At 42.7% G+C, this 25,660-nt stretch overlaps 2 long non-coding RNA genes across 3 annotated transcripts in view; one reads left to right on the forward strand and one right to left on the reverse strand.

Moving 5' to 3' along the window:
• LOC127913660 (uncharacterized) overlaps positions 1-25,660 on the reverse strand; it is a 159,138-nt gene that overhangs the window by 30,671 nt on the left and 102,807 nt on the right. The window contains exon 2 of the long non-coding RNA XR_008086343.1: positions 18,562-18,606. This is a non-coding gene — a long non-coding RNA (uncharacterized LOC127913660). The remainder of the gene's footprint in view (positions 1-18,561; positions 18,607-25,660) is intronic.
• On the forward strand, positions 15,530-19,288 carry LOC118362103 (uncharacterized). 2 transcript variants are annotated; one of them, XR_004821152.2, is made up of 3 exons: positions 15,530-15,666; positions 15,966-16,075; positions 18,570-19,288. It is a non-coding gene; the product is annotated as an uncharacterized LOC118362103 (long non-coding RNA). The 2 variants fall into 2 exon arrangements; XR_004821153.2 differs by having other exon boundaries at positions 18,593-19,288.

Consider the following 25,660-nt stretch of genomic DNA (forward strand, 5'->3'; position numbering starts at 1 on the left):
AAAGTGTCTGGTTTCATTGACTACATCCCAAATGGCACACTATTTCCTATTTAGTGCATAGGGAGTAGGGTGCCATTTGGGACGCTGGCACTGAGATGCCTCGGGTTAAAGCCAATCAGTGAAACAAAGTACAGAAGGGGGACAAAAAAACACCCCGAAAATAAACAATGAAATAGTGCAGGTGCTTTAAGATAATCATTTAAAGAGGAGACATGGCCTGAAACAGTAATGTGCTTTCATATTGAGGAAACTCAGGGAACTTTATATAATGACAGACACAGAATTTGGCACATTTTGTACAAGCAAAGCCTTTAGCAATTACATGTAGTGATATTACACGAAGTCCTGTTAAAAACAAATACATGTCTCACTGGGTGAAGATAGTATAGTGAGCAGCTGTTTTATTTCAAAGAAATATAGGAAAGATTTAGCATCAATAAAATATTAGTACAATAGTGTTTTAATATTCAGTTAATATCTGTCCAACCATCTCAACCCGTTTCCTGAAATATTCCAATAGACTCTCCAAAGAAGATCCCTTTTACACACAATACGGTAGCTATGATTCAACAGAAGATCCCTTTTCCACATAATACGGTAGCTATGATTCAACAGAAGATCCCTTTTCCACATAATACGGTAGCTATGATTCAACAGAAGATCCCTTTTCCACATAATACGGTAGCTATGATTCAACAGAAGATCCCTTTTCCACATAATACGGTAGCTATGATTCAACAGAAGATCCCTTTTCCACATAATACGGTAGCTATGATTCAACAGAAGATCCCTTTTCCACATAATACGGTAGCTATGATTCAACAGAAGATCCCTTTTCCACATAATACGGTAGCTATGATTCAACAGAAGATCCCTTTTCCACATAATACGGTAGCTATGATTCAACAGAAGATCCCTTTTCCACATAATACGGTAGCTATGATTCAACAGAAGATCCCTTTTCCACATAATACGGTAGCTATGATTCAACAGAAGATCCCTTTTCCACATAATACGGTAGCTATGATTCAACAGAAGATCCCTTTTCCACATAATACGGTAGCTATGATTCAACAAAAGATCCCTTTTCCACATAATACGGTAGCTATGGTTCAACAGACGATCCATTTTACAAATAATACTGTAGCTATGGTTCAACAGAGGATCCATTTTACAAATAATACTGTAGCTATGGTTCAACAGAAGATCAATTTGACAAATAATACTGTAGCTATGGTTCAACAGAAGATCCATTTTACAAATAATACGGTAGCTATGGTTCAACAGAAGATCCATTTTACAAATAATACTGTAGCTATGGTTCAACAGAAGATCCCCTTTACAAATAATACTGTAGCTATGGTTCAACAGAAGATCCATTTAACAAATAATACGGTAGCTATGGTTCAACAGAAGATCCATTTTACAAATACGGTAGCTATGGTTCAACAGAGGATCCATTTTACAAATAATACTGTAGCTATGGTTCAACAGAAGATCCATTTTACAAATAATACTGTAGCTATGGTTCAACAGAAGATCCATTTAAAAATAATACTGTAGCTATGGTTCAACAGAGGATCCATTTTACAAATAATACTGTAGCTATGGTTCAACAGAAGATCAATTTGACAAATAATACGGTAGCTATGGTTCAACAGAAGATCCATTTTACAAATAATACGGTAGCTATGGTTCAACAGAAGATCCATTTTACAAATAATACGGTAGCTATGGTTCAACAGAAGATCCATTTTACAAATAATACGGTAGCTATGGTTCAACAGAGGATCCATTTTACAAATAATACTGTAGCTATGGTTCAACAGAAGATCCATTTTACAAATAATACTGTAGCTATGGTTCAACAGAAGATCCATTTAAAAATAATACTGTAGCTATGGTTCAACAGAGGATCCATTTTACAAATAATACTGTAGCTATGGTTCAACAGAAGATCAATTTGACAAATAATACGGTAGCTATGGTTCAACAGAAGATCCATTTTACAAATAATACGGTAGCTATGGTTCAACAGAAGATCCATTTTACAAATAATACGGTAGCTATGGTTCAACAGAAGATCCATTTTACAAATAATACGGTAGCTATGGTTCAACAGAAGATCCATTTTACAAATAATACTGTAGCTATGGTTCAACAGAAGATCCATTTTACAAATAATACTGTAGCTATGGTTCAACAGAAGATCCATTTTACAAATAATACGGTAGCTATGGTTCAACAGAGGATCCATTTTACAAATAATACTGTAGCTATGGTTCAACAGAAGATCCATTTTACAAATAATACTGTAGCTATGGTTCAACAGAAGATCCATTTAAAAATAATACTGTAGCTATGGTTCAACAGAGGATCCATTTTACAAATAATACTGTAGCTATGGTTCAACAGAAGATCAATTTGACAAATAATACGGTAGCTTGGTTCAACAGAAGATCCATTTTACAAATAATACAGTAGCTATGGTTCAACAGAGGATCCATTTTACAAATAATACTGTAGCTATGGTTCAACAGAAGATCCATTTTACAAATAATACTGTAGCTATGGTTCAACAGAAGATCCATTTTACAAATAATACGGTAGCTATGGTTCAACAGAAGATCCATTTTACAAATAATACTGTAGCTATGGTTCAACAGAAGATCCATTTTACAAATAATACTGTAGCTATGGTTCAACAGAAGATCCATTTTACAAATAATACGGTAGCTATGGTTCAACAGAGGATCCATTTTACAAATAATACTGTAGCTATGGTTCAACAGAAGATCCATTTTACAAATAATACTGTAGCTATGGTTCAACAGAAGATCCATTTAAAAATAATACTGTAGCTATGGTTCAACAGAGGATCCATTTTACAAATAATACTGTAGCTATGGTTCAACAGAAGATCAATTTGACAAATAATACGGTAGCTATGGTTCAACAGAAGATCCATTTTACAAATAATACGGTAGCTATGGTTCAACAGAAGATCCATTTTACAAATAATACTGTAGCTATGGTTCAACAGAAGATCCATTTTACAAATAATACTGTAGCTATGGTTCAACAGAAGATCCATTTTACAAATAATACGGTAGCTATGGTTCAACAGAAGATCCATTTTACAAATAATACTGTAGCTATGGTTCAACAGAAGATCCATTTTACAAATAATACGGTAGCTATGGTTCAACAGAAGATCCATTTTACAAATAATACTGTAGCTATGGTTCAACGGAAGATCCATTTTACAAATAATACGGTAGCAATGATTCAACAGAAGTGAATATTTAATCAAGTATACCAACATCTCTAAAACAAACATTTTAAACAAGCAAATTTCAGTTTTTATAGCAACAATTGATTTTGTTGCATTTCACCTGTTTCAGACTTGCTAAATAAGAACAAAATGGCAGCACCCTCAATCAATCATTTCAAAAGATGTTGCTAGCGTCTAAAAAGTCTATCTATTTGTGAACGAATGGATATCATTCACATATTCAGATGGGAGGTGTGTTTATTGTGCAGGTCTACAGAGCATTGTGTCCAAAAGGCAGCACATTACTGGGGCATTGACGTTGCATTGGGTAGCTTTCGTTGAACTGATATTGACTGAGCTTCCGTGTGTGTGTGTGTGCATGCATGCGTGTGGGAGTTTTTATCCACACGTGTGTGTGTGTGTGTGTGTGTGTGTGTACGCGCGCCGGTTTTTATCCACGCGTGTAGGTGTGCAAGTATTTGCACACAGTACAGTATATTCTCTAAAAATGTCCTCCCACAATTTTACCTTGGGATATTACAATGGGCTTACATCATGTGTAGGCAGGTAATTAGTTACCTGGAGAATACGACAAAACAAACATCTACGGTGCCCCACAAAGTGAGGAGGGTCAATGTAGACCTGTACAATATGGCTGCCTACTTCAATGATCATAGAGTTCAAACAACAGAGACGGGTTTTACGTCGTAGTAGATCGTAAGCATAGCTACCAAAAGGCTTGTTAGGAAACAATGCTTCCTGAATACAGAAATGCACGAGGAACAACAAAATATACCCTGTTTGTTCGTTCTTCCAATCACCCCCAGTCTCCTCTATCCCGGGCCTTTCATGCATTATCTCCCCTGCTTTCTGATATAACGCAAATGAATAAATAAAAGGGAGGCTAGGAGGTTCTATTCACCAGGATGCTTTACCTCGAAGGGAGCATTATCCTTGGCTTTTGATAGCAGGCTAGGGCTGCCGGAGAGAGATTTTCAAAGCTTGCAGTGCTGGAGACATTGCCAAGCTCTCAAAGGCCCCCCGCCGAGCATGTCAAACTAAGAAATCTCTCTGAACTTGCAGAATTAAATTCATCACCCAATCTCCTCCTTAGCCTCCTCTCTCTCTCTCCTCCTCTCCTTGTGGTGGGAAGAGTTGTCCTTGTTGTTTCTTCGTCGTTTTTCTCATGTCTTTAAAAAGCATTTTTACAAAAGAAGAGAGGCTCTGTGTCGAAGAAAGCAACAGGAGGAGTGAATGCACGGCAGGATGAGGGAGCCCTACAGCATCTTTATTAACGAATGGGGATTCTTTTAGAACCGTGTTCCGACGGACTGAGAGGGAAAACATCTAAAGGACATTAACAGAATAGCACGACTTGTAAACGTGTGATTGTGCAAATACAGCACTTTGGCAGCATTTTGGAGGATTTTTTCAGTGCTCTCATTTTCCATTTCCTAAGGGTTGTTGTGGAATTTGTGTATTTCTATGTTCATAATCAGACCACTGGACTTAGCAATGCTACTGCAATGCTGTTAACAACTGCATATGTAACTACTTATTAGAATGGAACAGGCAAAAGTAAGCCGTAATCTTGCAGTTGGCACTAATATTTTTGCAATATGTACCAAACACTATTTTTGTACATTCCCAACAATAAGGTTAACCCTATCACTATATAATTTACATGACTACACTTAACTAATCTTCACTTTTGATTGTTTTACTTAATACACACACAATGTTAAAGAGCTGTGTTGTGCAAATCGCCCTAGTCATCATCGTGCTCTGCCCTGGCAGGGAATCCAATGGAGGGACGGCTGGGCATTTCTACCTATAGCATCCTGCTGTGATACATCTCCATCTGAAAGACAATGGTATTGATTGGAGCCTTTGCACTTCCCTTGTTTAGTTGGAGGGATCTCATTGGACTGTCCAGTATAAAACACAGGAATATAATGACTGGGAGTGGGTGGAGGGATGAAGATGGAGGGATCTCATTGGACTGTCCAGTATAAAACACAGGAATATAATGACTGGGAGTGGGTGGAGGGATGAAGATGGAGGGATCTCATTGGACTGTCCAGTATAAAACACAGGAATATAATGACTGGGAGTGGGTGGAGGGATGAAGATGGAGGGATCTCATTGGACTGTCCAGTATAAAACACAGGAATATAATGACTGGGAGTGGGTGGAGGGATGAAGATGGAGGGATCTCATTGGACTGTCCAGTATAAAACACAGGAATATAATGACTGGGAGTGGGTGGAGGGATGAAGATGGAGGGATCTCATTGGACTGTCCAGTATAAAACACAGGAATATAATGACTGGGAGTGGGTGGAGGGATGAAGATGGAGGGATCTCATTGGACTGTCCAGTATAAAACACAGGAATATAATGACTGGGAGTGGGTGGAGGGATGAAGATGGAGGGATCTCATTGGACTGTCCAGTATAAAACACAGGAATATAATGACTGGGAGTGGATGGAGGGATGAAGATGGAGGGAATTGGACTCAGTATAAAACACAGGAATATAATGACTGGGAGTGGTGGAGGGATGAAGATGGAGGGATCTCATTGGACTGTCCAGTATAAAACACAGGAATATAATGACTGGGAGTGGGTGGAGGGATGAAGATGGAGGGATCTCATTGGACTGTCCAGTATAAAACACAGGAATATAATGACTGGGAGTGGATGGAGGGATGAAGATGGAGGGATCTCATTGGACTGTCCAGTATAAAACACAGGAATATAATGACTGGGAGTGGATGGAGGGATGAAGATGGAGGGATCTCATTGGACTGTCCAGTATAAAACACAGGAATATAATGACTGGGAGTGGATGGAGGGATGAAGATGGAGGGATCTCATTGGACTGTCCAGTATAAAACACAGGAATATAATGACTGGGAGTGGGTGGAGGGATGAAGATGGAGGGATCTCATTGGACTGTCCAGTATAAAACACAGGAATATAATGACTGGGAGTGGGTGGAGGGATGAAGATGGAGGGATCTCATTGGACTGTCCAGTATAAAACACAGGAATATAATGACTGGGAGTGGATGGAGGGATGAAGATGGAGGGATAAAAGCTTTGGAAAGGGAAAGGGGCATTTCCATCCTTCCTTTTTACATTTTTTTTATTTATTTCACCTTTATTTCACCAGGTAGGCTAGTTGAGAACAAGTTGTCATTTACAACTGCGACCTGGCCAAAATAAAGCAAAGCAGTGCGACACAAACATCAACACAGAGTTACACATGGAATAAACAAGTATTCAGCTGTGAATACTGACTACTGCCGTGCCCATGGCATGCAAATATCCTCTTTTTGTCTCACAGACGGAGAAGGTAAAATGCACAAGGGGGTTTCGGGAGCTACTGATGTGGCAACGTCTCTGTTTACACATTTTGACATAGCAGCGGTTCTATTTTCACGCTGTACAGTGAGTGAAAAAGGGGACACCCCTATGACGGCCATGACAGTAAGCCGGCCAGGAAAAGGTTCTCCACACTGATCTTTTGGGATTTGGTTTTAGCCCTTTCTGGTTGGAGCAGAGATCTCTCTGACACCATTTCAACTGAAGCGTGTATAGGATTTCAAATGGGGTGGGTGGTTGGTTGGGTTTTTACAAGGGAGGGTTTAGCTCCTACTCTCCCATCTCAAAACATTCACCCACAACTGCAGGCGTCTTGACTCCCTGGCATACATTCCTCTCTGCTACCCTAAATATGGAAAAAGACAGGGATTATTCAGAAGTAATTTTTTTATTTTTATGGAAAGCCTTTCAGAAGACAATTATTCCCTCTCATTCCTGTTCCCTGACTATGCAGAAGGAAGCCGTCCGCCCCAGCAGATAGCTGCATGGGCTGGAATATATGTCAAATGTATGTCACATGCACAGGATGTACGTATGGCACTAGGAGCTTGGCGCAATAACACAGCCTGATGGGATAATGGCCTAGTCTCACAGCAAAACAGATGGGTAGATCTCATTTGACATCGATTTCATTCATATTAAAGGATTGCTCTAGAGCTATCTAGCTTTGAGTCACCATGATATGAGTGGTAGGTTGTCATGGCAAGCTGCTTGTTTATGCATCGGTCATTATGATGTAATGTTGATGTTCTGAGGAACAGACTGGATCATTTGTGGAAAGTCAAACAAATAAAATGAAACATGAATTTAGATTGGGGGAACAATTTCTAAGATTGAGACGGAAAGAAGGGTGGGGGGGGGACTTGTGGTAGAATTTGCACGCGTTCTATTGGTTGATGTGTTTCTACCCGAGTGGGAGCAGAAGTGTTGAGGTGGGTTGAGGGGATTTGAGAGAAGGACAAATAGAATAGCTTTTTAAAATAATATGAAGCAGTGATTGGTTGGCATTCTAACCAGTCAGAAATGTGGCATACAGTCAGTCAACAACCAATCAGGTCACTGGTTGTACTTCAGTCACCCCCCCCCACATCGTTTTTCTCATTTTCAAAATGGGGGGAAACAATGTTAACAGTTTTGACACTACATTGTCAAAGCACATTTATATTCACATCATTCTCTTTGAGCTATTTCTGGCAAGAGACACTCTTGACTTCTATGCAGTCAATTGTTCCAATTCAATTCTACAGTCAATTATATTTTGATCATGAAAACACTACTACTCTTGCACATATACAAGTAGGATTTTTCAGGAGAGATCTTAGAATGTCAAAAGTATGGCCAATGTATGACAATGAAAAAGTCAGCTTGTTAAGAAATCAATCAGCTTGTTCAGAAATCGGAGAGAATCTATGGAGATTTCATGGTATCTCCAAGACGGCTTCATCCAAACAAGTATATTAGCCGTATCGAACAAACTTAACAATGCCCATCACACTTTGTGTAGGGAGAGCGAGAGAACAGGCCTACGCATTTCAATTACTCTTGTCTCCATCATGCTTTCCCAGACACAAACTAGTTTGTGTTGAACAATGTGACGGCGCATATGGCACCACACCCTTGTTACAACTTCATTGTCTATGTGCAGCTAAACATAAATATCACGGCCCATTAACTCCATTAGAGAAGAAGCGCTCCTCAACACAACAGACACTCCAGCGCAACGCCTTTGACTGTAAAACTGAATTACCTGGCCACTGAAATTAAAATGACGCCTTGACAGGCTCACCTAATGAAGTTGGTTTAGGCTGTGATCGATGGTAATAACGTTGACGGGGTGACGACGGGCTGACTGTGAAGAAAGGTTGGGAGATTGGAGATATTGTCTGGTTGTCTCCAGAAACATCTCTATCCACTGGACCTGGCTAAATATGGTTGGAAATTGAATTGAGGGTTCGGAGTTCTACAGGGAGCACCGGCCAAAGAGTGTTCGTCTCCGGTGACCGTGGCGATAAATGAGAACAATGCGATTCAACAAGGTGTCCATTACTTTGCTCATTATTGGACTTAATCTAATAGCAAACGGTTAGGCCCAAGCTTCTAGCTTTCCTCAGACCAGATTCCTTGACATGGAATTGAAGGAAGTCTTTTAATTTAAATTGAAAGTCAATAACACGTCTTCTCCTTCTCTTTAAGACAGTAAAATGAAGGGAGAAGAAAAATAAAAGCCCATTTAAAACCCCCATGTGTTTTTACTTTCTTCATTATGGAAAAAGGGAGGGAGGAATTGTCTAAAGACATATAATTGGATTGCCGAAGCAGTTTCTTAATTGACTTCTCTATCGTAGCTAATATAAGCGTACATTTTTATGTGTGTTCACCACTTCCCAAATTGAACCCAGGAGGTCACCGTTGGCTCTCTAGACGGGACTCATTGGGTACCATTGCGAAGCTAAGAAATTCAATTTAGATGCTGGAGATTGACTGGCTAATTCCAAGGTACCTATAATGGGTTTCTACAGTTGCCTTAATTAAGTTTGCACATTAACGTGCTGGTTACACTCTTTAAACCTCTACATTTCCCTCGTGGTCAACATTTGAGGTAGGGAAGACAAAATTAAAAAATCGCTAGCGCACTAATTGACAAAGTTAAGCCTCCCCTCGGAGCTGCACCTGACAACACAAACAAAAAGCTCATTTGATGGCATACATGGGCTTGTGGCTGCCCATAAAAATCTCCTTTTTACTGTAGCTGAGAGGATAGTTGCTTATTTGTTAACTTATTTGTCCATCTGTCTGCCTCTCTTTCTGTTACTCCTACAGTGTTGTCCTAAAACTATACAAGTAGTGTCATGTATTTTAATTAGATGCTTAACATGTTTTATAGAGGTTCATTTATACACCTGGAGCTCAAACTATATATGTAAATAAACAATAAAAACGGAATAATCTGTTGTTTAAAAAAATGTATAATGAGGGTTCCAGGTGTACAGTATATAGGGACCTGGCAAAAACAGAATATCAACTGATCCTCTTTCTAAAACATATTAAGCACTGAAATTGTACAATTATATATACAGTATATATAAATATATATATATATATATATTGCATAAACATCTATATATACTGAGACTATAGAACTATGATTGATAGGACAGAGAGGTTCATTTCTGCCTTATAAAAGGTATATGTGACGTATGACATCACCCAACAGCTCAGTGCAGGACAACAGTGCTCTCTGTAGTGCAGTCTCCATCTAACCTCCTTTTACCCGCTTATCCAAAGCTTTCCGTCACTTATTGATTTTCGATTATGGATTTGTGTCGGTCCCCCGCTTCACTCGCTTCCCGAGCCCGTCACTTTGGTCTTGGCCTACAGCAGTTGCATCGGCTCCCGATCACTTACCCTGGTTGACCCATCAAACCGTCTCACTCCATCTTAAAAGCATTATTCTATACATCTTAGATAGTCTGCTCACAGTTTAAATAAGGACCAATATGTTACAGGTGAAATTGAGTGAACTAAAATACAATTAAAATCACAATGTAATTGATTTTAATTTAGCAGAGGACCACGCAGGTGTAAACGTGTAGGCTACTTTTATCGAAACAATTTAAAAACCTCCACATCCTGAAAAAATGTATACTTAAAAAAATGTATCTTCTCAATAAACGAGACAATTAAGTAATGAGAATAAAGATTTTTATAATCAAACTATACATTTCCATCAAATAGATTACTTTATTTTAATATACATCATTCCATTTGTACCCCATTTCATACACCGGGGTAAAACTACAATATAATTTCCTTTGTTTTCCAAAAACAAAAACAGAACCGCAACACATTACATTATAACTTATTTCTATATCTATAAAAATTAGTCTCAAAGTGAATATAAATCAAACTCTTAAAACTACCAACAAAGAAAATGACTTTTAAATTATTTCGTGGTTCCTTCGTACTTAAAAATGATATTGCATTCTTGTATTATACTTGAAAGGGAAACATACTAAAACATACAATTCAAAATCCATGATTCCCCATCAACTCAGATACCTTTCCTCCTTTTCTTTTAGTTTCCTTCTGCTTCTCTGCTAAAGCAAGGTTTTGGATGGGATTTTTACATCATGTCTGGGGCGTTAAAGGGACATTTCACATTCTGCTATTAGCACTAAATTAAGCCTAAATCACCGGGCCTGGCCAATGACCTTGTCCTTTGATGTGACTTGTACCCTGGATCAGCAATGGGGCCAGGCACTCTCTCTCTCTCTCTCAGTCCCCCAGTGCTATGAAAGAAGGGTTAATATGGCCGCTCTGCCATGAACACAATCCTGATTTACTATGGATGCGTCCCAAATAGTACAATATTCCCTTTATAGTGCATTACTTTTGAACTGGACCCAGAGGTTAACCCATAGGGCTCTTGACAAAAGTAGTGCAATATGTAGGGAATAGGATACAATTTGGGACACAGCCCTGATTTACTATGTATAGGATGAGTCCCAAATGGCACCCTGTTCCCTTTATAGTGCTCTACTTTTAACCTGGGCCCAGTTTCCCAAAAGCATCTTAAGAACCTTCGTAGATGCATCGTTAAAAACACTCGTAAGCCTAAATTCCATCGCTATAGGGAAACCGGGCCCAGGGCACACAGTGTAACTCATGGGGCTCTTGACAAAATGTGTGCACTATGTGGGGAATAGGTTGCCATTTGGGACACAGGCCCTGATTTACTATGACAGTATCAAAGGCACTGATGCAGTGAGGTAAAACAATCTTATTACCAGATTGTCACCGGCTCGCCCATTTGTTTTATTAGGTTCCTGTCATTTCCCCCAAATGTCACGGCGTCGTTATAAACCTCTCGGTTGCATCTCTGGTTAGCTACACGCTCTTCTGAGCGACGTTCGCTATTTATGTCAAGTGGGATTTTATAAGGTTAAAATTGGAGTGGAATATTCTGAAAGGTTCTAAATCAGTGGTTTGATAGGTGCTGGAGCAGTTGAACACGGCCTCTGCATGCTGCCTGGTTCATATTGTCTACGTTTGCATTGCAGTTCATAGATGTAACATTAAAAGAGTTCAATTAAACAAAACTAAAACGTAACATTGGGGCTTGTAGTCTACAACTGTCAAAGTAAATCATCTTGAATCTATTTTTTTACCTTACCATCTATGCAATTGATTATTATGACACAAAGATAGGAAGGTCTGAAATTAACATGACTTGATTGACAAAAAGTAAGCGTGTCAGATTACTGCAAACAACAGATATTTTGGCAAAGTTTCATCATTCAACGTGATGCAAGAGACATTGGGGAAGCGAAATGATAGGTTGTCAGATAACACCCATCATCCGGCATTTTTAAAAAACTTCCAGCCTGTCAGGGCCGATATGACAAATTGCCGTTGAGGTCAGAGGTGAATGTTTGGCAGCTTCATAGCACAGAAACGGAGCTGGGATCAATCCACACCTTCCGTCATACGAGGCTGTCAGCGCCCTTCTCCTTCCTCCTCCTTCCGTAACTTTGTCAGCCTCGGCATCCCTCTTCCCCTCTCTCTCCCAGCGCCGATCATTCAGAAACACGCCGATACTTTCCCTCATCCCTCCTTCTTTAAATTCATCCCTTAAACTTTTCAGACTAAGTCCCCAATGTACTGTAAGGTGACGTGATGTATACAGTGGTGAACCGTGCCCATATGCCATCTATTTGCACAGCTGATGTCTGACTGCGTCTGTTTATATCTACAAGACACAACGGAGGCCATTTTATTTTTCTGGTGGGGAGAGTACAGCATACAGTCTTGCTCTCAGAAGGCAGGACAGTCCTGTCTAGAAGCCAGTCAAGGCTGACCCTATTTAAAGACAAAGGAAAGCAAACGGGGGTAGGCAGGGCTAGCGCTCCACAGAGACAGATAAAACTATTCTGCGTTGCGCTGAAATTGCGTCATTTGATATCCGGGGCAAATGACTGAGCACGCAGGTCCTACATCCTGTATATGTTCTGTACACACATTAGTAATGGAGGGATTTCAGCTCGAGCTGATGATCCTCCTCAGGAGAGTGGATGAAACGTGACCAAAAACCCAAACCTCTCTCTTTCCCTTACTCTCACTCTCCTTCTCTCCCCGTTGTTTCCTCTCTCTTTCCAGTCTTCATCTCTCCCTCTCATTCTTTCCAGTCCCACTCCCTCCCTCATTGTGCCAGATGTTTTTTAAAAAACGACGCGATGGCCTTAATTTACCGAATCAGCCCAATGCATCCGTTCACCAGGGCAACACGTACTGTAGGTTTAATTGCACACTGTCATGCCGGCCTGACGCAGTGTAAGTGCAGCATGCAATTATTGAAAATAGATTATGCTCAGAATGGTGCTGATTGCCTTAGAGAGCTAAAGTGCAATATTCTCAAACTTGTTCAAATGAAAACTTGAAAAGATCGTCCAAGGAAGATGATTCTTTACTTTGAGAACAACAGAGTGAGCTCATTTGAAATAGAACCAAGGTAGATGAATATCACAACACTTCAAACTTACGTTCTGCTTTGAGCATTTCCAAAATAATTATCTTTAACTATTGGGGGAAATGCTTTACTGCTGCTCTAGTAATGACGACATGATATCAGAATTAAAAGATGATTAAAGATTACAACTGTAATAATTAGGCCTTTATGGAGCAAAATGACTAATCAAACAAATTCAGATTGGGATTTCTGAATGCTTTCAGGCTACACATTTCATTTCAAACCTTTTCTTTCCCCAAGTTGTTAAATCCAAAACTGATTCTGGAACAGTGAAAAAGAATGACAGGCCACAGACTCATTACGAAGCTTGATAGTCTCCACCAACCCCCCAGAGCACCTCATTTAGCATTGAGATGGGGTCTCGATGTGGAGTTGACTGGGCCTAATTCCTACACGGTAACCGAAGGTTGAGGGCCGTTTCCTGTCTGAGCCAAGTCAGCCAAGTCAAAGGGTCAAATGGGTTTCTACTTCCAGAGTCACATTATCCGGGTTTTTAATCAAGCTTCCCTCACCTCAAGGTCTACCTGTTAAACAAGTCCAATGAATTTCCAGTTGGGACAATGTATATAGCTATCTGCCTTGATGTTGTGATGTAGGCCTATGTGGTTGTTTAGTAAGAGGAACACAACACATGGCATTTAACTCTACAGTGAAGGAGGAATCATATTATCATTTCCATTTACTGTTTGAGCTAAACACACAGCGGCAAACGGCTTAAGTACACAAGACAAAGAAGAAATCAACTAGAATACATTATACAGTAGCATTAGTCTCACATTGGGTGTGAGATATATTAGAGTTATGGGGGAATATCTTCGCTATGAAGGGGCTCTGCAAAGCAGCACTAAGTGTTTGTTTGCTTTCATGAATTTTAAATCGGCACATCTGTAAACAAAAACAGCCAAAATCCATTTAGCGCGCCTCAGCCTCTCAAAGTGATGCGTCGGCGGTTTTGGTAGTTATAAACAACCTTCGGAACAAAACTCTGACGCCGCAAAATCGCTATCGTGCCACTGCATTTTCCTAGGGGTTGATTTGGTGACTTGGATGCTGTTGTGACACCACAAACAAAATGGCTGCTTGACACAATCACATCTGAACACAAACAACGTATTCCTCCACAGAGTGACTTCCCCACTGAGTCGCTTGCCTCCAGCTTGTTACCAGTCCTCCTAAAAGTGATCCTATGTCCTTTCCTTTTCATCTAACGCAGCGGTATTCTTCCTCTCTAATCAGGGACTGATTTAGACCTTGGACACCAGGTGGGTGCAATTCATTATCAGGGAGAACAGAAAACCAGCGGGCTCCGGACCTCGCTGGGTAAGATTTGAAAGCCCTTGGGTTAGACCATACAAATCCATGCAATTGCTCTCACATGTTCCATGTTCTCATCAAATTCAGCATGACTGCCATTTTGGGAGGTTGATATCCTGGCAGTTCTTTGATAAGAACAGAAAACTAAATGGCATCATCAGCACCTGTCCTGATGAGCAGCAGTTTGATGACTGCTGTATTAGCAGTATTGGGCACAATCTATACAAGGGACGCAATATATATACTGTACCACCACCCCATGTTATGTCCTGCTGGGGGACAGCGCTGGTGTCAGCACAGTAATTGGCTTACAGGGATACAGCCTTCGCTATCCGCTGTATGTCTGACAGTGTCTTGAAAAGGAATAGCCGAATTTCGGGCCCTTGGGACACCGAAGCAGAACAGTATGCGGTCTTCATCTGACTGCGGTGAAACTACAGAGCCAGAGCTTGTAGAACTGAAAGGACTCTGCTCTAGTTCTTGATGAAGACATCCTGTCTCACATCAATACATGTCAAACAGTCTGTAATCAGTTCATAGTGGATGCAGAGGTCCACTCGGCTTCCACTACCCTACGTCTCATCTGTGGTACTGAAAGACTGAAACCACACAAGTGCTATTTCTTTGTGAACTATTCTGAAATAGCTTTTATATTTACATTTGAAATGTTAAGAGCAGCCATTCAGGGCAATTCAGTGTGTGTGTGTGTGTGTGTGTGTGTGTGTGTGTGTGTGTGTGTGTGTGTGTGTGTGTGTGTGTGTGTGTGTGTGTGTGTGTGTGTGTGTGTGTGTGTGTGTGTGTGCGTGTGTGCGTGCGTCAGCGTCTGCGTCAATCTCTCTCCACCGTGTCGCCTCTACGGCCCTCTCTCACCTACCCTCGCCACACGCTGCGTGACCGGCTTCCATTTCACGGCGAGAGGTAAATATTCCCTTAATGATAGCATCACCCAGCCCCACCGCTGCAGATTGCAGGTGTATTACCTCTCTGAGAACACAACGTTGCCCTTATCTCTCTCGCCCAGACAGGCCGTTGAAGGAGTACAGGCATACAGAGGCATTCGACGACAAGCAGGCAGAGCCTCTGGCCTGCACAAAAGACTGCCAAAGTATCGTTCGTGCGGCGAGGAGAGAGGACATTATCGGACACTCAAGTGGATCGTCACACGGTACAGTTTTTTGGGGCACTGCTGATGGTTAGAGTTTTATTTTTTGTTGTGACGATTCAGCGCACCAGTAAACTTCCTGGTTAGTGGGTGGTGGTCAGTGAGACTCTCAACCTGGCCAGTTCTTTGCCAGGTTGTTACAGTCAGGCTTTTTTTTTTAACATTACGTACCATTGTAATGATTGAAAAACATTTTTATTATAGAATGCTATAGTTAAATATAACATCATTAAATGTCAATTGACTCTTATTATGCATTTGTCTCCCTCAAAATGTTAAATCCTTATTATATGACATTTTAGTGAGTCCAGAGGGCACCATTTCAAGTCTCCACAACTCATGATCTTGGGAAGTAGTTCCAATGCACTATTCAACCATAGAGGCCTGCTCATTTTGATAACCCATTAACAAGGTATGTATAAGTCATTTCAATCACGCAAATCCCTTTTAATTAAAAACAATCATTGTAAACTACTGAACCTTCACGTCTGCTTACGATTCGCAATAATCAATTCGCAATTAATATGACTGTTAACAGTATTTTCCTTTTTAAGTCCACCTCTTGGCACTTTCTTCAACAGGAAACGATAACAAAAGCCGTTGAAGAGGAATTCAACATTAATTGCTTTTCGTTGTCTTTTTTTTAAAGAGCACAGTACTGCTATAAATTTCCTGTTCTTCTAATACAAAGTAATGTGGATGGTAATTAAGTGAGAATTTAACAATGTGCGGTTGAAATGGCCTTTCGTCTTTTAGTGTTGCCATCTCCCTGCTCATTTTCAATGTGGTCAAGGACATGGACTTAGAAGCTATATTTCAGTATTAATAACTCAGCCCACACTGTAAATTAGCCTTGTTCAAGACCCGTAAATAATTACCAACGTGTAAAATTCCCTCATTCTTAAGCCTTAGAGACTTCTAAACTATAATAATGAATTACGTCCACTATTCAATGTCAAAAATGTCAAACACGGATATTCAATTGACTTGAGAAAACGGGAAGCAATGGCTGCCAAATTCTACAATTTAAAACAACTATTTATATGAGTAATAGTTACATTTACATTTAAGTCATTTAGCAGACGCTCTTATCCAGAGCGACTTACAAATATAGTTGACACTTTAAGTTGTTCTACTGGCAAATGTGATTTTAGGTAGCTTTGAAAATTGCCCTGAAAATATATCTGCCTGTCAAAATAGTTGACACAAAATTTCACAATAATCCAAAAAATACATTTGACAAACTAAAGACAAGTAACAAGATTACTGTGGATTAGGCTGCTCACCAGAAAAATAACTATTTGAAGTATCATAATTATATTGTATTCATTAAAATACGGACATTTTGTGAAACACAGGCCTACTTCAGCTTCGCACACATACCTTCTGTGCTCATCCCAACATCATCCGCCATTTTGTGAAATCGCAGATGCGCAGTTTCTCGATATCCTAAAATGTCAGCTCTCAGTTACGAAATATGAGCCAAACGAAACAAACACAACCTTCTTATAAATCCACATTTCTTGAACAGGTCCTAGACCTCTGGATGTTTTAATAAACTAACTAAACACTAACTATGGTCAATGGGTCCTCAGAGCACAGGCTGGATCACTGTCAAGCTATAGATATGTATCTGCCGTAATAGAGACTCAACACACATTACCCGGCTAACCTCTCTGCATTGGCTATCTCTTAATCCTCTCAATGTAGGGTTAGAGTCTCCCTGACCCCCCCTCCCCCCATCTTACCCTACGCCTTTCTCTGTTTTCAGGGGGCCTGACATTGTGCATTACTGTACAATACACAACACACTGCCCCCATGCTGCCTCCCCTAAGAAAAGATGGGCCAGTAGAGAAGAGAGTGCTCATGGGTAGCGAGTGCTGAGCGGCCCACTGCTGACGGGGGGGATTGTGGGACATCAGCATGGGGCAGCGTGGAGCGCCGTCAGACACACCAAAGAGAGAGGAGAGGACAGAACATTGGAGGGAGGGAGGAAGAGAGGGATGGGAGGGATGAGTGGATGGAGGAGTGGAGGGTGAGGCAGGCGTGGGCAGAGTACTAGTAGCTGTATTCACTACTCATCCTGCAGGGGGTGTGAGTGGGTGTGTGAGTGTGTGCGTGTGTCATGCGAATCACACCAGAGGGGTCATCAGTCACCGGGTGGCTGAGCAGATGGGATGGTAGCCGGGGATAGTAGCAGCTAGGAGGGATGGTCTCTGTGTACTGTACAGGAGCAGAAACATTGATATGGATAAAGACATGCTTGATGGCCTGTCAGAACTGACCAGGGTGGATCGTCAGGATACATGTCGTCCCATCCAAAACGCCTCTAGGCTGGGTTAGATTCGTCAGTTACTTGAAGTGACTCGATCATCCAAAACGCCTCTAGGCTGGGTTAGATTCGTCAGTTACTTGAAGTGACTCGATCATCCAAAACGCCTCTAGGCTGGGTTAGATTCGTCAGTTACTTGTAGTGACTCGATCATCCAAAACGCCTCTAGGCTGGGTTAGATTCGTCAGTTACTTGAAGTGACTCGATCATCCAAAACGCCTCTAGGCTGGGTTAGATTCGTCAGTTACTTGAAGTGACTTGATCATCCAAAACGCCTCTAGGCTGGGTTAGATTCGTCAGTTACTTGAAGTGACTCGATCATGCACAGCTACCGAGTGTCGGAGTGTCGGAAATAGCTAACGGCCTCAAGATCCTTGCACTTTTTTTCTGGACTTTTGCGATGGTTATTGTAAAGTTTCCTCACCTTTCCCAGATCATTAACTTCTACTAAGATGATCATTACTATTGTTTGTGTATTGTGTTATTATAAAATTATAAAACAATATGTTACATTACTATTATACGTATTCATGGTACTTAGTGTTATATTCATTCAGACACTTACATTTACAGACTCCTACTCCCTCTGTCCTCAGACAGATGCATGGACCTGCAAAGAGAGAAGAAGACATTATAGAGAGGCTGTTCTTTGAGCCCCCCCCTCGCCTTTATTATGATGCACACTACAGCAACACGCCTCTGCTTCTAAGACATGAGACCGGCTCTGACTACAGGCTGTACAAGCCACCATGATTCAGCCTTTACAAGAACCGAGGAAAAACAGGAACAAACACAGAAAAAAAAACCTCCAAAAACCTCCAACATAACATAAAGACAGGAGCCAGGCTGAATTCATAAAGATCTCAGCGGGAGCAGATTGGTGTTGTGGCCCTGGCCCTCTACAATCTGAAGGACCTAACACAATTCATACTCTCATCAATTAGGAATAGAAGAAGCTATTCGCCACCAAATGTGCCATTTATATGGGCGATGTCAGCCAAAGTACTGCTAATCATTAGCAGTTTAATTGCAGACATGGTTGGAGAGTTAAATGGCGCTGAATGGTTGGCTGTATTTATCTTTCACCAGCAGCTCTAGAGCTCCATCTACTGGTTCTGTTACCCTCAAGTAGAACCTCTCCATAACCTGTTGGGAAGCAAAAACAAGTATTTCACTATTAAAAGCTGCAATATGTAACCCCGACCAAATTCACATAGGAATGTGAGTTATAGATCTGTCATTGTCATTGAAAGCAAGTCTAAAAAGCAGTAGATCTGTTCTATATGCACTATCATATGCTTCCTGTTCGTAAGTTTCTTTTTTTTGTTGCGTCTTTTACTGTCAGTTTTGTACAACAACTTCAAACAGCTGAAAATACAATATTTTCAGTTATTGAAAAGATATTTCACAGCAGTTTAGATGATAAAATTATTCTCCACACTATGCATTGCTTGTTTTGTCACAAATTCAAATTAGGCAAACCATTTTGAATTTCAGCAACCAGGAAATGACGGAGCTATTTCTGCATATTGCACCTTTAAAAGTAATGCCATATGCTTTTTAAACATAACATAGAAATCATTAACTGAATAATCCGTTTGGACTGTTGCTGCTGTACTGTGACTTGGAGACTGATAGTACGTGATGACAACTGCTGTATCACACCTGCAGCTGTGAAAACAGCTGACCTTATAGCCTATTATTTGTTACCTAAAACAGAAGGGGGTGATATATGGACATGGCTACCTTTACGTTGCATATAACCTGAACACATGGGGTCTCCGTACCATGGAGAGATCATCTCTTTCAGTCTTAGTTCCCTACCTCTAATAGATGCAGAAAAACAGTCCTCTTCTATCACGTCCTATCCATCCGGCCCTATAACAACTAATTCATTATAAACGTGGTACATATCTACAGGATATCAGACCACGTCTTCTGAGTTAATGATCCAAGGGATGAGTTTCATCGTGAACCAGCGTCTCTTCAAAAGAGAAGAACACCACCATGTTCTCTGAGAGTCAGAGACACAGCGTGCGTCTGGACTCAATCAGCACAGCCGAGTCCCCGGTCTGTACGTTATGAGGGATGAACGTGGGAGTCTTCTGTTCTGTTCACAGTTCACACTTTTGCGCACACCGAGACACACACACACAAACCCCGACACACCCTGAAAAACACGCGCGCACACACACACACACACACACACACACACACACACACACACACACACACACACACACACACACACACACACACACACACACACACACACACACACACACACACACACACACACACACACACACACACACACACACACACACACACACACACACACACACACACACACACCAGCCCATTCAGGGTCAAATGAGAACATCAAAGGGTCTCCGTCTCAAATGTGATGACACAACTTGAGGCTCTTCTACAATTGGAGTCTCTTCTCCTCTTCTCTAAAAGCTGAGGACAACAATGGGGCTGATACAGATGAGACTGCTGGCTGGGCAGGGAGACACGCAAGTTCTTTGTTTGTTCTTTGCACTAGGACAGTGAAGTACTCCGGCTGCAGAGAGCTACAGGTAGGAGGAATGAATGAATGACTGGGGCATGTCAAATAATAGGGAATGAGTTGCTTTTGTTGGCTAACCTCAGGGAGACCTTCGACTTCTGTTGGCTAACCTCAGGGAGACCTTCGACTTCTGTTGGCTAACCTCAGGGAGACCTTCGACTTCTGTTGGCTAACCTCAGGGAGACCTTCGACTTCTGTTGGCTAAACCTCAGGGAGACCTTCGACTTCTGTTGGCTAACCTCAGGGAGACCTTCCACTTCTGTTGGCTAACCTCAGGGAGACCTTCCACTTCTGTTGGCTAACCTCAGGGAGACCTTCCACTTCTGTTGGCTAACCTCAGGGAGACCTTCGACTTCTGTTGGCTAACCTCAGGAGACCTTCGACTTCTGTTGGCTAACCTCAGGAGACCTTCGACTTCTGTTGGCTAACCTCAGGGAGACCTTCGACTTCTGTTGGCTAACCTCAGGGAGACCTTCGACTTCTGTTGGCTAACCTCAGGGTGACCTTCGACTTCTGTTGACTAAACCTCAGGGAGACCTTCCACTTCTGTTGGCTAACCTCAGGGAGACCTTCCACTTCTGTTGGCTAACCTCAGGGAGACCTTCGACTTCTGTTGGCTAACCTCAGGGAGACCTTCGACTTCTGTTGGCTAACCTCAGGGAGACCTTCGACTTCTGTTGGCTAACCTCAGGGAGACCTTCGACTTCTGTTGGCTAACCTCAGGGAGACCTTCGACTTCTGTTGGCTAACCTCAGGGAGACCTTCCACTTCTGTTGGCTAACCTCAGGGAGACCTTCGACTTCTGTTGGCTAACCTCAGGGAGACCTTCGACTTCTGTTGGCTAACCTCAGGGAGACCTTCGACTTCTGTTGGCTAACCTCAGGGAGACCTTCGACTTCTGTTGGCTAACCTCAGGGAGACCTTCCACTTCTGTTGGCTAACCTCAGGGAGACCTTCCACTTCTGTTGGCTAACCTCAGGGAGACCTTCGACTTCTGTTGGCTAACCTCAGGGAGACCTTCGACTTCTGTTGGCTAACCTCAGGGAGACCTTCGACTTCTGTTGGCTAACCTCAGGGAGACCTTCGACTTCTGTTGGCTAACCTCAGGGAGACCTTCGACTTCTGTTGGCTAACCTCAGGGAGACCTTCGACTTCTGTTGGCTAACCTCAGGGAGACCTTCGACTTCTGTTGGCTAACCTCAGGGAGACCTTCGACTTCTGTTGGCTAACCTCAGGGAGACCTTCGACTTCTGTTGGCTAACCTCAGGGAGACCTTCGACTTCTGTTGGCTAACCTCAGGGAGACCTTCGACTTCTGTTGTGTTACTTTTATTTGATTTTATGTAGAAAATTGGAAAATAAGAAGCATTTACAATTTCTTAATGCTAAATTGTTTCCCTTTGTCATTCAAACAGAATATGAAAAGACCATAATTTACCAAGGCCAGTTTATGCCCTCCAAACTGCTCTCCATTCCCACTCTAATTATCCTCCAAAATGTGGCTCTTAGCAGCGAAGGAGACTATTTGTAGTGAAAGGTGAAATGATGTCTTGTGACAAAAAAACGGAGGAATAAAAAGGATTGATCGCAGGTGAGGTTAGAGCCTAGCAGTCCACCGTCTAACAGTTACAGTGTGTGTGTGTGTGTGTATCTGTCTGTTTCAAGTTTTAATTACAGGTGAATAGAAACGTGCAAAAACAATTCATTTTGTTATTATGTTTGAGCAAAATGACAGCATTATCCATGGCAAAATGCAAAGAATTGCAGGAAACTAGCTCTAAAACTGAAAAGAATGTACGCAGAATATGTAGAATCGCAGGAAATTGGCTTTAAAACTGTGGGGGCCAAAAGTAGGGGGACAGCAGGGGATGTACCAGGGGCCAGAGTGATCTGCTCTGTGGAGGATGGAGAGGACGGGGCCCTTACCCCCATCCCCCTAAAAGGAGCCTCTCTCAGGGCCTTAGCATCACAGGATCCTCCTTGGCAGGTGACTTCCAATGGAGACCCTTTCAGTGATGGAGACCCATGGGGGAGACTGCACCGAGCTACCCCAGCTCCCCTCACTCTACCCTGGGCTAATTATGTGGAGCTCCCCCGCTCCCTGTGGCCCCAGACAGATGAAACAGCTAGCGATACAGTAAAGGTTGAGGGCTTGGGGAGAGAGGGGCAGGTTTCGTTCCAACCCAATGGCCAGGTAAAGGTGTGCCAGGTGTCAGAAAGTTCCTCAGAAGGAACCTTAGGGAACATGGGGTATTCTTGAAGAATACAGTTAGGAACTTAAGTTTGGTTTCTTGTCCCAGCAGACTTTCTACAGAATAAAACTGACTGAACTTTTATGCAGGTGTTATGCAATTCCAACTTAACAGTAGTTTTTATTTAACAGTGAGTGCATTACATCTATCTCATTTGACAAATCTCACTTTGAAAAAATAACCAAGCATTTTCAGTGCATTGAAACATGCGCACACATCCAACATTGATGAATATAGAGCTACGATTGGTGGATTTATTTAGTTTTGATTTCCCTATCCCCTGCAACTGGTTTAAATTAGGACTGTTATTGAGATGGCTTGTCAAGGCCTCATCAGATGGAAAAGAGACAGAGAGAGAGACAGAGAGAGAGAGAAAGAAAGAGGGAGAGAGAGAGAGCGAGAAAGGGGGAGAAAGAGACAGAGAGTGAGAGGGAGAGACAGAGAGAGAGACCGAGAGAGAGGGAGAGAGAGTGAGAGGGAGAGACAGAGAGAGAGACCGAGAGAGAGGGAGAGAGAGAGAGAGAGAGAGAGAGGGAGAAATAGACAGAGAGTGAGAGGGAGAGACAGACAGAGAGAGAGGGGGGGAGAAAGAGACAGTGAGTGAGAGGGAGACACAGAGAGAGAGGCCGAGAGAGAGAGAGAGAGAGAGAGAGAGAGAGAGAGAGAGAGAGAGAGACAGACAGAGAGAGAAAGAGCCCGAGAGAGAGAGAGCCCAAAAGAGAGAGAGCGAGCGAGAGCGTGCCAGAGAGAGAGAGCCAGCCTGAGAGAGAGAGCGTGCCAGAGAGAGCGAGCCTGAGAGAGAGAGCGTGCCAGAGAGAGCATGCCGGAGGGAGAGAGCGTGCCTGAGAGAGAGTGTGCCGGAGAGAGAGAGCGTGCCGGAGAGAGCGCGAGCCTGAGAGAGAGTACGTGCCGGAGAGAGAGAGTGAGTCTGAGAGAGAGAGCGTGCCTGAGAGAGAGTGTGCCGGAGAGAGAGAGCGTGCAGGAGAGAGAGCGAGCCTGAGAGAGAGAGCGTGCCGGAGAGAGAGAGCATGCCTAAGAGAGAGAGCGTGCCGGAGAGAGAGAGCATGCCTAAGAGAGAGAGCGTGCCGGAGAGAGAGAGCGAACCTCAGAGAGCATGCCGGAGAGAGAGAGCGAGCCTGAGAGAGAGGGTGCCGGAGAGAGAGAGCGAGCCTGAGAAAGAGAGAGCGTGAGTGAGAGAGAGAGAGCGAGCCTGAGAGAGAGAGCGTGCTGGAGAGAGAGAGCGAGCCTGAGAGAGAGAGCGTGCCAGAGAGAGCATGCCGGAGAGAGAGAGCGAGCCTGAGAGAGAGCGTGTCAGAGAGAGAGCGAGCCTGAGAGAGAGAGCGTGCCGGAGAGCGAGAGCTAGCCTGAGAGAGAGCGTGTCGGAGAGAGAGAGCGAGCCTGAGAGAGAGAGCATGCCGGAGAGAGAGAGCAAGCCTGAGAAAGAGAGAGCGAGCCTGAGAAAGAGAGAGTGTGACGGAGAGAGAGCGAGCCTGAGAGAGAGCGAGCGAAAGTGAGGAAGAGAGTGAGAGAAGATGACCCACATACTATAAGCTTTAGCAGTTGGTGTGTGTGTGTGTGTGTGTGTGTGTGTGTGTGTGTGTGTGTGTGTGTGTGTGTGTGTGTGTGTGTGTGTGTGTGTGTGTGTGTGTGTGTGTGTGTGTGTGTGTGTGTGTGTGTGTGTGTGTGTGTGTGTGTGTCCACTCTGCTCCACCTGTCTGTAAGACTTTTGAAAGCCCTTACTGCAGGTGTATGGGAATGTATACATGTTAAAATTCAAACCCTTCAAACATATGTGGCGTACCAAACTCCAGCAATATCCCTTATTCTGGCAAAATGACAATATCAACAACAGGGATGGTCTATGATCTGTTTCATATTCTGCTGTTTGTTTGTACACCTGGTTCGACTGAAAACCTCTACTTAATCAGATATTCAGAGTACAAGCTGTCAGATCACCTTGGAAATCCAGTACAACGGAAACAAACCCTGCCACATGTAAACGTCTGAGTTAACTCTTAGCCTAATTTCCTTTAAGGATCCTCAAATCACAGCCAGTCAACTCTGGCCATGTCTGGTTCATACGGTATCCGTATGAGGACAAACAGATACCTGGCCTGGATTACACAGACACTAACTCCCTGTGAGGCTGAGGCTGTCCTAATATGGACACCATTGGCACTGAACAGGTTAACAACATGACATCTAATCCAGCCAACAGGTAATTCATTCATTAACATCCTCTAAACGCTTTCTGAGAGCTTAATCATGTTCAGTCTCCAGGGTGATTAGACATTACACACCGCTCCCAGTCTCTTCGTCAATACAGACGCGCACAGACGCGACACGTACCCACGCGATGAAGTCCTCGGATCAGGCCATGCTCTCTAACACAAGGTCATGTTAAGCAAGACGTCGGGCGGTGACTAGACACGGGCCAGACCATCATCTCACCCGCACACTCGTCTTCTGCGGCAGCCTGCTACATGTACTCGACTCCAGCTGAATGAAAGGCCTTTAATAAAGGGAAGTTGTGTGGCTAGTTTCTCCAGGGTGTTGTGCTCATACCATCTCCTCTAATTCCACAGAGGAAGGGAGATCTCTGGAGGGCTCACAGGACTCGCACGACGACAGTAGCTAACTGCTGCGCCGGTATATGGGTATGGTAGTGTGTGCGTGTGTGTGTGTGTGTGTGTGAGGTCAACAGTGATATACACTGTGCGTGTTCAGAGACACGTCAGCATCTCTGTGGGCGTTGTGTATGTAGTATATGTTTCTGTAGACCTTAAGGTGACTAACACCAGTCTACAAAGCAGATAACCACCACATGCACGGGAGCCTTTC

This window comes from Oncorhynchus keta, chromosome 29 (genome assembly GCF_023373465.1).
Source record: "Oncorhynchus keta strain PuntledgeMale-10-30-2019 chromosome 29, Oket_V2, whole genome shotgun sequence".
NCBI lineage: Eukaryota > Metazoa > Chordata > Actinopteri > Salmoniformes > Salmonidae > Oncorhynchus > Oncorhynchus keta.